The 9,479-nt window shown below is 28.5% G+C and overlaps 1 long non-coding RNA gene across 1 annotated transcript; it reads left to right on the top strand.

The window, feature by feature from the left end:
- Window positions 1-453: 453 nt before the first annotated feature.
- LOC111041050 lies at window positions 454-8,458 on the top strand. Its single transcript, XR_002605269.1, has 4 exons — window positions 454-802; window positions 7,083-7,238; window positions 7,353-7,460; window positions 7,694-8,458. It is a non-coding gene; the product is annotated as an uncharacterized LOC111041050 (long non-coding RNA).
- The last annotated feature ends 1,021 nt before the right edge of the window (window positions 8,459-9,479 follow it).

Raw genomic sequence — 9,479 nt, 5'->3', positions numbered from 1 at the left:
ACAATAAAAAAAAAAACAATTAATGCAGGTATTAAAAAATGAATTCTCTATGTAAGAATATTAATTTATATATTATATTCTCTATATTAATTTCTCTATATTGTGCAGCGGAGCCGGTTGTAGGTACTATGCCATGTGCATCACGCAAAGCTGTACCGCCTGTACCCCAAAACTTGTTCGGTATCGACTTAAGGTCGACTAAAAGTTCGTCACGTAAAATTTATAAAGTCGAGTCACGATAACTCGAACCTCGATAACTCGAAAAACTTGGCAACTCGAAATTTTTTTTAATCCCCCATAAATTCTCTTAACGCACTCAATGTATTATAAATGTCGATAACTCGAATATAATATTGTGATAAATAGCCGAAGTATATTAGGTACCTTTATCGGTTATTCATGGGTATTTCCGTAAACATATTATATTTTATCTTCTTTAGTATCGTATAATAAAGATTAAATGAGTATAGATAGAAATTGATTATTAGGGCATGCACAATAACAGTCAGTACCTATGTATTAGTAAGTGTCTACCTGTCGTGTCTATCGTGCGTATTTTTGTAGGTTTTTAAAAATGTCTCAAAAACGAAAATTAAATCATTTTACTATAGCTGACAAAGTTCATGTGATACAATTGATGGAGAAAGATAACAGGAAACAACAAGACGTCGCGAAAGAATTTAATATTCCAACAAATACGGTGTCAACATTTTTAAAAAATAAGGCGGATATTTAAAAAAAAGATGAAGATAATAAAGGTGACAATAATAGGTCAAAAGCAGCCGAATATCCAAATGTAGAGGTATGTTTATTCAAATAGTTTACGCAATGTAGAGGCAAAATAAAAAATATGTATCTGTAAGTGTGGTCATATACTAAAAGAAAAAGCAAAATATTTCGATTTTGTCAATAAACAGCCGAAAACCCAAAAATGAATTACAAATTATTTTTCTACTGTATCTAATAAATAATGCATATGTACCTACATCCTTAGAATACCATTGAATCTATTTTAATTTCTGTATAACATTTATGTACATAATATATTGATCATAATTTTCTTATAATTTTTATAGATTTATACCTACATGTTTTATTATATTTCATTACATAATTCGAAGTTTTGATTTAATTTTGATAAATTAGACTTAGGTATCTCGGATAATACACATCTCGAAGTGTATTTTTATAACTCGTCAACTTCGAGTTATTGTGACTCGACTGTAATTTGTATAAACATTATTATTTCATTAGGTAGCACACATTATTTTGTAGTTGACTCGTTAAAAAATAACGTTGTTGAAGATCATTAACAAAGAAATTCAAAAGAATCCTGACCAATCTAAATTATTTACAGATACTGATAACTAATGTGCCTATAATATACTATTCTATATATATATATTATATATATATATCATTATTATACCGGTATCGTCAATCTTCATGTCCAACGTTAAAGTTGGAAGATTACAACTATATTAAGAATGAAAATGTTCTATTCAATACTGACACAATAAATACCTAATGTTTTATTTTAATCTACTATTTCAAATTTGAAATTACTTTGTTCAAGTGACAAAATATTTATTATTTTAAGTATCATTTTTGTTCGCTGAATTATTGTTGTGCATTAAATTGTGGCAGATCTAGCTGTTTTATGATATTTTAATATTTATAAGCTATGTACTTGTAATTTTTAAAAATTTGATCCACAAGCAGTATCATATTATTATGGTACAAAATAAACAAAGCTGCAGGGTACTAACTAGTTAGAAAGTCAAAGTTAAGTTAGAAAGATACTTAAAAAGTAACTTACCAAGTTAGCGAATACGATCTATATAATTAATATGTAGGATGGTATATTTTATGATATTGTGATTAAAGTAAATTATTTTACAATTAGCAATTAGTAAGTATTACAGTAAGTTTTAACAGTAATTCATTAGAGTCGAGAAAATCACATTGTATGTAAAATATAATAATATATTTTAAAAGTTTCAAGTACCCACAAATAATATTTTTAAATTACAACGAAAAATCAAGAATCGTTATCCTTGGTTTTAATATAAAGTTTCGTCCAAATTTTGAACTTAAATAACTATAAAATAAAACTATATACCTAGAGACATTTTGTCAAAATCTGAACTTTAATTGCTTATAAAAAAAATCTTGCCTATGTATTTTAAATATTTTTCAACTGATATTGTAATAATGTGCGATGAGCCTTGTATTAATTTTTCAAGGTTTTGCGACCAACAAATAAAATTTTATTGATATTTAAATTAAAAAAGCTAAAAAAATTTTAAATTTTAAATGCCTGTTTACAGCTGAATACAAGTTAACATTTTTGTATATTTAATAAAGTATAGAAAATGATGAAATAAACATAAAGTGCAAATTCCAAGTATCCACGTTTTTGAATTATAACTATATAAAAAAATCGAGCCATGAGAAATCAAGTGAATATCAAATGTAAAAATTTAAACTTCAAACGCTCATAATATAAATTTAATTTGAATTTTTTTTTATTAAAGTAGCCAAATTTATAAGAAATCTTTTATTACATTTTCAAATCTTAGATATAAAATGAAATTTTTTCGAATTTCTTAATCAAAATTATTCGCAAATTATAAAAATTATGATGAATTTCTTAAAAATTTTAACTTTAAATACTTATAAATAACTCAAAAAGAGTAGCCGTACAACTGTACAAGTCGAAAAAAGCGAGACGACAACAGGCACCTCGATGCTGAAAAACTGCACGGAATGGCGAATGGATTTTAACGGCGGCGGTTAACCGCACCGGTTCGCACATACGAAACGTGATGCGACTATCGAGGTTTATATAGTTTTCTTTACTATATTCACTTTAAAAAAGTACCTTGGAATTTGACCATTGAATATTGTGACGTTGTCCTTTTTTCTTCTCCACTGAGTCTCAACTATCTGTATGACTGCTGTGCTTAACAAGTTACTGACCAATATTCCTTATTCTTAATGTGAATATAGTTTAGTACCTAAATGTTATTATAATTATTGTTCTTACTATAATACCTTAAATACTAAATAGAAATTTACATACGTGTTTAAAGATTTATGAAAATATTTTTATATGATTAATATATTTTTGTATATACTTAATTGTAAAAATTGTAATAAATATTGTTCTTCTACAATAAATGATATAATATTGGATTTCATAATTAATACACTCTAAATTGAATGAGTAAAGTTAAATTGTTTATTGCTTATATAGGTATTAAATAAATGAACTATTTATTTGATGCAAAACCATATACATATACTATAATGCATAATGCATAGTGTACCTATGTAATACAAATATTTTAGTTTTTTTACAACAACAGAAATTGCTATATATTTGCATTCAATAGCATGATATTTATATCTATTTTGTTAACTATATATTCAATAATAATGGCCATATCCTACGGACTTCATCGGTTAAACCATGTTTATTGAAATATTCGCTAATGAATACAAACGGCTTAAATCCTCAAATTTTCCCATCTGAAAGCATCTGAGTAGGTGTTCCCAGGGCTGGCTCTTAACTTTTTAACACCCGGGGAAAATAAAAAATATACGCCCTTTTCAGGAATTTTCAGGGAAATGACCAGAATTAGTATTTTTTTTTTTATGAAATATCAAGCACACTCACATAGTAGTGTGAGCACCAACCATTTATAAAGCCGTTTACAATATACTGGACCAATAAATTATTTATCACAAATTATTTGGACAATTTTAGCTTAAAAACCAAAAAAAATTAATTTTTATATAATCAAGTAATATTTTTAGAAGAACTTCTTAATGATGTATTTAAAGCTAAAATCTATGGTTAAAATTTCTAAGTTTCAGGTTTAGAAAAAATATTATTGGTAATAATAACATTTATAAATTATTTATTAACAAATCTAAATTATTTATTGCTTACTTTTAAGTTTTAACATAAAAAAGCTTTATGTAAATGAACAATATTTATACATTTTCAATTTTTGATATTGTTACACTCAAAACTTCATAATTATTAGGTACATAATATTATGTATCTACTTAGATACGGAAAAACTACAATAAAAGAAAAATATAACTAAGTACTGAAAATTGAAATAGTATAATGATTACCTATAACTAGGGCTGTGAATTCACAGGAAGTGCATTTTTTTTTGGTGATTGTAAAATATAGCTTTGTAAATACATAATTTGCATTTTTTGACGTTTTTAATTTTTTAGTTCATTTTTTTCGCATTTTTAGGTCATATTTTGCTTTTTTAGTTCATTTTCTAGTATTTTTAATCAAATTTCGTCATTTGACTTGTTTGAAAACATTTTATTTTTATTTTACACGGGCTGTATATATTATGTCATATTTATATTTTATTAAATAATATTTTACACAAGTCACACGCTATATACGGGTCAGGTAAAGGTAACGATTCAATAAAATAAGGCAATTGCTAGACAACTAGATAACTTATATAAGTTATTGTGGAATATCGTCAAATCAAATTCAATCAACATTTTTATTATTTTTTTTTTTTAAATACTTTTTTGTACTAATGTTTAATATCCTGTATCCAATATTAATATAAATATAAAAATTAAAAACCATTTTTAATAAATTTTATGCTATAGTTTTTGGCATTTTATATTCCTTTTTTTTTAGCATTTTAAGTACATATTTTGCATTTGAAGTGCATATTTTATTGCATATTGATATTTTTGACATTTTTAATGTAGTTTTTAAGATTTTTTAGTGCATTAAATTCACAGCCCTACCTATAACTTATATATTAATTAATGTATAATATAATAAAATATATAATTCTACATTTTCCAAATTTCCAAAATGTTAAACTTAATATTTAAAACTTTATTTTTCTGGCTTTGATTGCAGAAAAATTATCAATAACTGAATCAAAATCAACTGTCTTAGTGATTTATTTTTCGATTGACGGAATTGACAAGTTAGTAAGTCTGTTTTGGTTCATCGTGGATCGATCTGACTTACGCTTAACATCGATAGGATAGTATTTTTGTTTTAATAATGTTGTACTTTTGTACTATCAAGTTTATCAAGAAAATAAATAGTACCTATTTAAATAGTAAATACAAATAACAATGTATTTTTGTATCTGTAAGAGTGCTTAATTTTGTTCTTTTTCATTTATCTAGTGGCTATAATAATATTTATAAAAAAGTTCAGTTTGTAAAAAGGCATTGTTAAATATAAAGACTTTTATAAACCTACAAATATTTAATTTAATAAATAATCTATAACAATTAAATCAGTAGTAAGTAACATTTTATGTTCTATTTAAAAAAATAAATAACTGTTAATTAAAAATTACATAACAATGAATTACAATTAATGAAGCCATTTAGTATTAAATTTTAAATAACTATCTACATAATTCATAAAAAAGATAAACCTATATAATTTATTAATATGTATTTATATTTATTATATATATTTATATGCAAGAAAATAATGTAATTTACCATACTTCATTATATCACTAATTGCAATTTACACATCGCAAAATAAAATAAAAATTCCAAAAAAAGGTTGCCCTGCGGTCTGCGACTTAATAAAGTTCCACAACAAATACTAGATATTCACAAATGTTCTTAACAAAAAAACTCATGACTACATGTCTACATACAGATTACTAAAACTAATAATATTGTTAATTTTGGTTGTACTAACCTAACTAAGCACTGAGCCACTGACGTCTTTTAACTGTCAAAATTAAAATGGAATTCAGCAAAACTGTATAAAACAAACTGATTTTATAAACTAATACAGGCTATATTATTAATAATAACACATTAACACGAACACACGAATCGATGAATCACATACAATGATAATAAAATCAAATTCAACAATATTTTAATTTCTCACTTATTTCAACAATTAATATTTTATTTTAGATCTGCAGCGACAGTCAATCCCGGCGACAGTCGCGGACGGGTAATTCAAGGGGTATTTCCACTGCAATACGTACCTATTTATCCAATTAAAAATAATTTTGTTATTTCTTGTTAAAATTTAAAATTAAAATAATATTATTTTATTCACATGCCCATTATTACACATTTCTATTAAAATATTATTTTGTGGCTATGACTTTTGTTTCAAAGCATTTTAAAAATTAAATATTTAAAATTTAAAACCTTTAAAATACGCCCACGAAAATTATACGCCCGGGGATAAATCCTCGTATTCCCCCCCCCCTATATCCGGCCCTGGGTGTTCCATAGGTTTATGCGTTGGGCAATACCCGCTGGGTAGGTGAGATCGAAGCCGGGTGGCAGATAATTTGTCGTCGTCTCTACCACGACAGACGTATGCTGTAGTATGGCCAACCAGATTTTTTGCATATTTTTTCGACTTTTTTACATAATTTGTCAAAGTTCCAATGATTATTTCATTTCTATCTATATTATTACTGTAAACAAAATCTTCGCGGTGCTTTAATTATGAAATAATTACAAAAATAGTGGGCGTAATTTATACTACCGTCTATTCGTATGATTAGAATATCTTAGGATTATCATGCCAAATACAATTATCTAATTGCGATTTTTATTTTCTATACATAATGTGTCTATAATGTAGGTATATACAACTAAGCTAAATTGAATGTTAAACGATTTTCGCTAGAGGTGACGTACTTGCTAGACATTCCAACACAGATTTTGAATTTATATTTTTTTACATACGAAAAAGCAAAGGACATGCGACGGGGAACTGTGTTATTCAATTGCCGATTTTCGTGGGTGAAGTGAGATTTCTGGACACTGAAACTGGAATTTCAAGCATTCTCGCACTCGAAATGAGACCTCTAAGACTTATCAAAAATCGTTATCACCTCCTAAACTTTTTTAACCACTCATTAAGTCAACAGGAGTGACTTCTATAAGTTATTTCAACGACATTGTCGTCTGCATCGCCAAGTCTCACAAGCCCCCGAGTTTCACTGGCAGCTAGTTTTTTATAAATTATTGTAATACATTAGTATACGATATGATAACAATGTTGTTTTTGATAGCAAAAAATGACAACGAAGGTGGTGGTCTAATCGACTGGAATATTCAGAGATAGCTACAGCTAGAGTGACAGCGACGACAGTCAAATGTCTTATGATTCCAATGAAACGTCGGGTTCATTATAGAATGTGAATGGGCCGAAGAGGTGGCGGATCGAGGTAATGACAATGCTCGCAGAGCATAAAAATTAGAAAATATTGTGTCTGAACCGCATTTCATTGTACATTTTTTTTTCGCATTTTTATCGTTGGCTCAGATTTTGACTGTTATAGGTTGATAATTGTAGTGCGGAACAACCAAATAGTAACACAGGAAGAATGACGGTCCGTCATACGGTCCAGAAATGTGGCAGGGAGGGCCCACCTATTCCATGGATTGAGGTAATTACAATACTTGGTTATTAAGCACGTAAAAGATCCGAAAATATTGTGTCCGAACTGCATTTCATATGACCTTTTTTCTTGCATCTTTTTCGTTTATATTGGCAGACTGGCAGACAGCACACTTTTCGTCTACTATACAGTTCGGATAAAATATTTGTAGGCTAAAATAGAAGTTAGTGTAATGCAATAGAATTTAGTAAGTTTATTTTGTATTTTTTTTGGCTGAACAGATTTTTTTAACACATACTGCCGTAATGCATATTATTCGAACAAAAAATGACAACAAAAGTCGATCTGAAATCGACAGCGTATAGACTCACCCACGAAACATATTTACAATCACCTTGAAATGTGTTTATTTTGAAAATAGGGGTCGGTATATGGTCGTTTTTTGAACTTTTTAGACAATCGCATAAAAGATTTCCCCCACCTCCACAGCTACCGATGACGGCGTGTTTGGGACGGCTTGGCAAGAGCGCTACCAGCCAGTACTGTTACAATTGCAGAATTGTATAAACGTTCACTACTTGTGTACTACTACACAGTTGAATACTCACGAAATGTCTGGAACATTCGAAGAAAGCCACAGCGAGAGCGACAGCAACGACGGTCAAGTCTTTTATGACTTAGATGCATCGTCGACGGGCCCATTACAATGCGATTTTTCGCTGGACCTAGTGCCAGCACTCCCCAGGTCGAGAAACATGGCCCGAAGAGGCGGCGGAAAGAGGTAATTACAAAGCTCGCAGAGCATAATAATTAGAAAATATTGTGTCTGAACCGCAGTTTAGTGGACATTTTTTTTCGCATTTTTCTTGTTGGCTCAGATTTTGACTGTTATAGGGTAGCTGCAGTTAGGATGGTTGTGGTGTGAGACAACCCAACACTGTGTGCACAACTATTGCGGCAGGAAATACGGCCAGTCATTCTATCTAGAAACGTGGCACGGAGGGGCCGGCCATTCCACTTATCGAGGTAATTATTACGTTACTTGGTTATTGAGCGCGTAAAAGATCCGAAAATATTGTGTCCAAACTGCATTTTATATATTACTTTTTTTTGCACTTTTTTCGTTTATTTTAGCAGACAGCATACTTTTAGTCTACTATACGGTTCGGATAAAATATTTGTAGGCTAAAATAGAAGTTAGTGTTATGCAACAGAATTTATTAAATATATTTTGTACTATTTTTGACTAAATTATTTGTGGCTGATCAGATTTTTTGAACAAATACTGCCGTTATGCATATTATTCGATTCTCTGGTAAAATATTATTGGTATAAATATTAGTTTTCGATTAAAATAGGCACTGCTGAAATATTTTCGATTTCAATACGGGCGCCGTAATTATTTTCGGATTTTTTATTATATTATTTTGATGATACCTATCGCCATGAGGTGTTTAGTAGTATATATGTTGTTGTATTTGTTTTACAACTCTATCACAATTGCAAGACTTTTGTTCTACAGAACCGACGATATGTTTTAGCTTTAATATTATACAACAAAACTATTCAATAATTGACCTATTTATATTATCACACTTAAAAGCCAGTTTCGTAAGATTTAATGAAATTATCTGCAGATTATTTTTTTTACGAAATTTAATTTTTAAATATTTGAGTTTTAAGCATTTCGTCGGCTACATGGGAAAACCTGGTGAGTTACTTTTATCAAATTGTTGAGGAACAACAAAAAACTACAAAGTTTTGTTATTGATACTATAATAGTCACGAGTTTTTGTTTTTGTGTATTATCTTAAAAACATAGTGGAAAAAATAATGATATTATTACGATATCAAAGTGTGCAGAAAAATACAGTGCAACCCTTAAAAAAAAAATATTATTTTTAATTTTTACATACGAGGTTTTTATGTGTAGCCGACGATTTTTATAATATGGTAATATTTTGCATACGATGTACTCATATAGAAGCTTTTTATTTGATATAATATTGTAGCAATCAATACAAAATTGGTTTAGCTGTACAGTAGAATAATCTGTTAATATGCTTG

This window comes from Myzus persicae, unplaced genomic scaffold, assembly GCF_001856785.1.
Source record: "Myzus persicae strain clone G006 unplaced genomic scaffold, MPER_G0061.0, whole genome shotgun sequence".
Lineage (NCBI taxonomy): Eukaryota > Metazoa > Arthropoda > Insecta > Hemiptera > Aphididae > Myzus > Myzus persicae.
The sequence above is the reverse complement of the archived record's forward strand: the minus strand, read 5'-3'. Positions and strand labels throughout refer to the sequence as shown.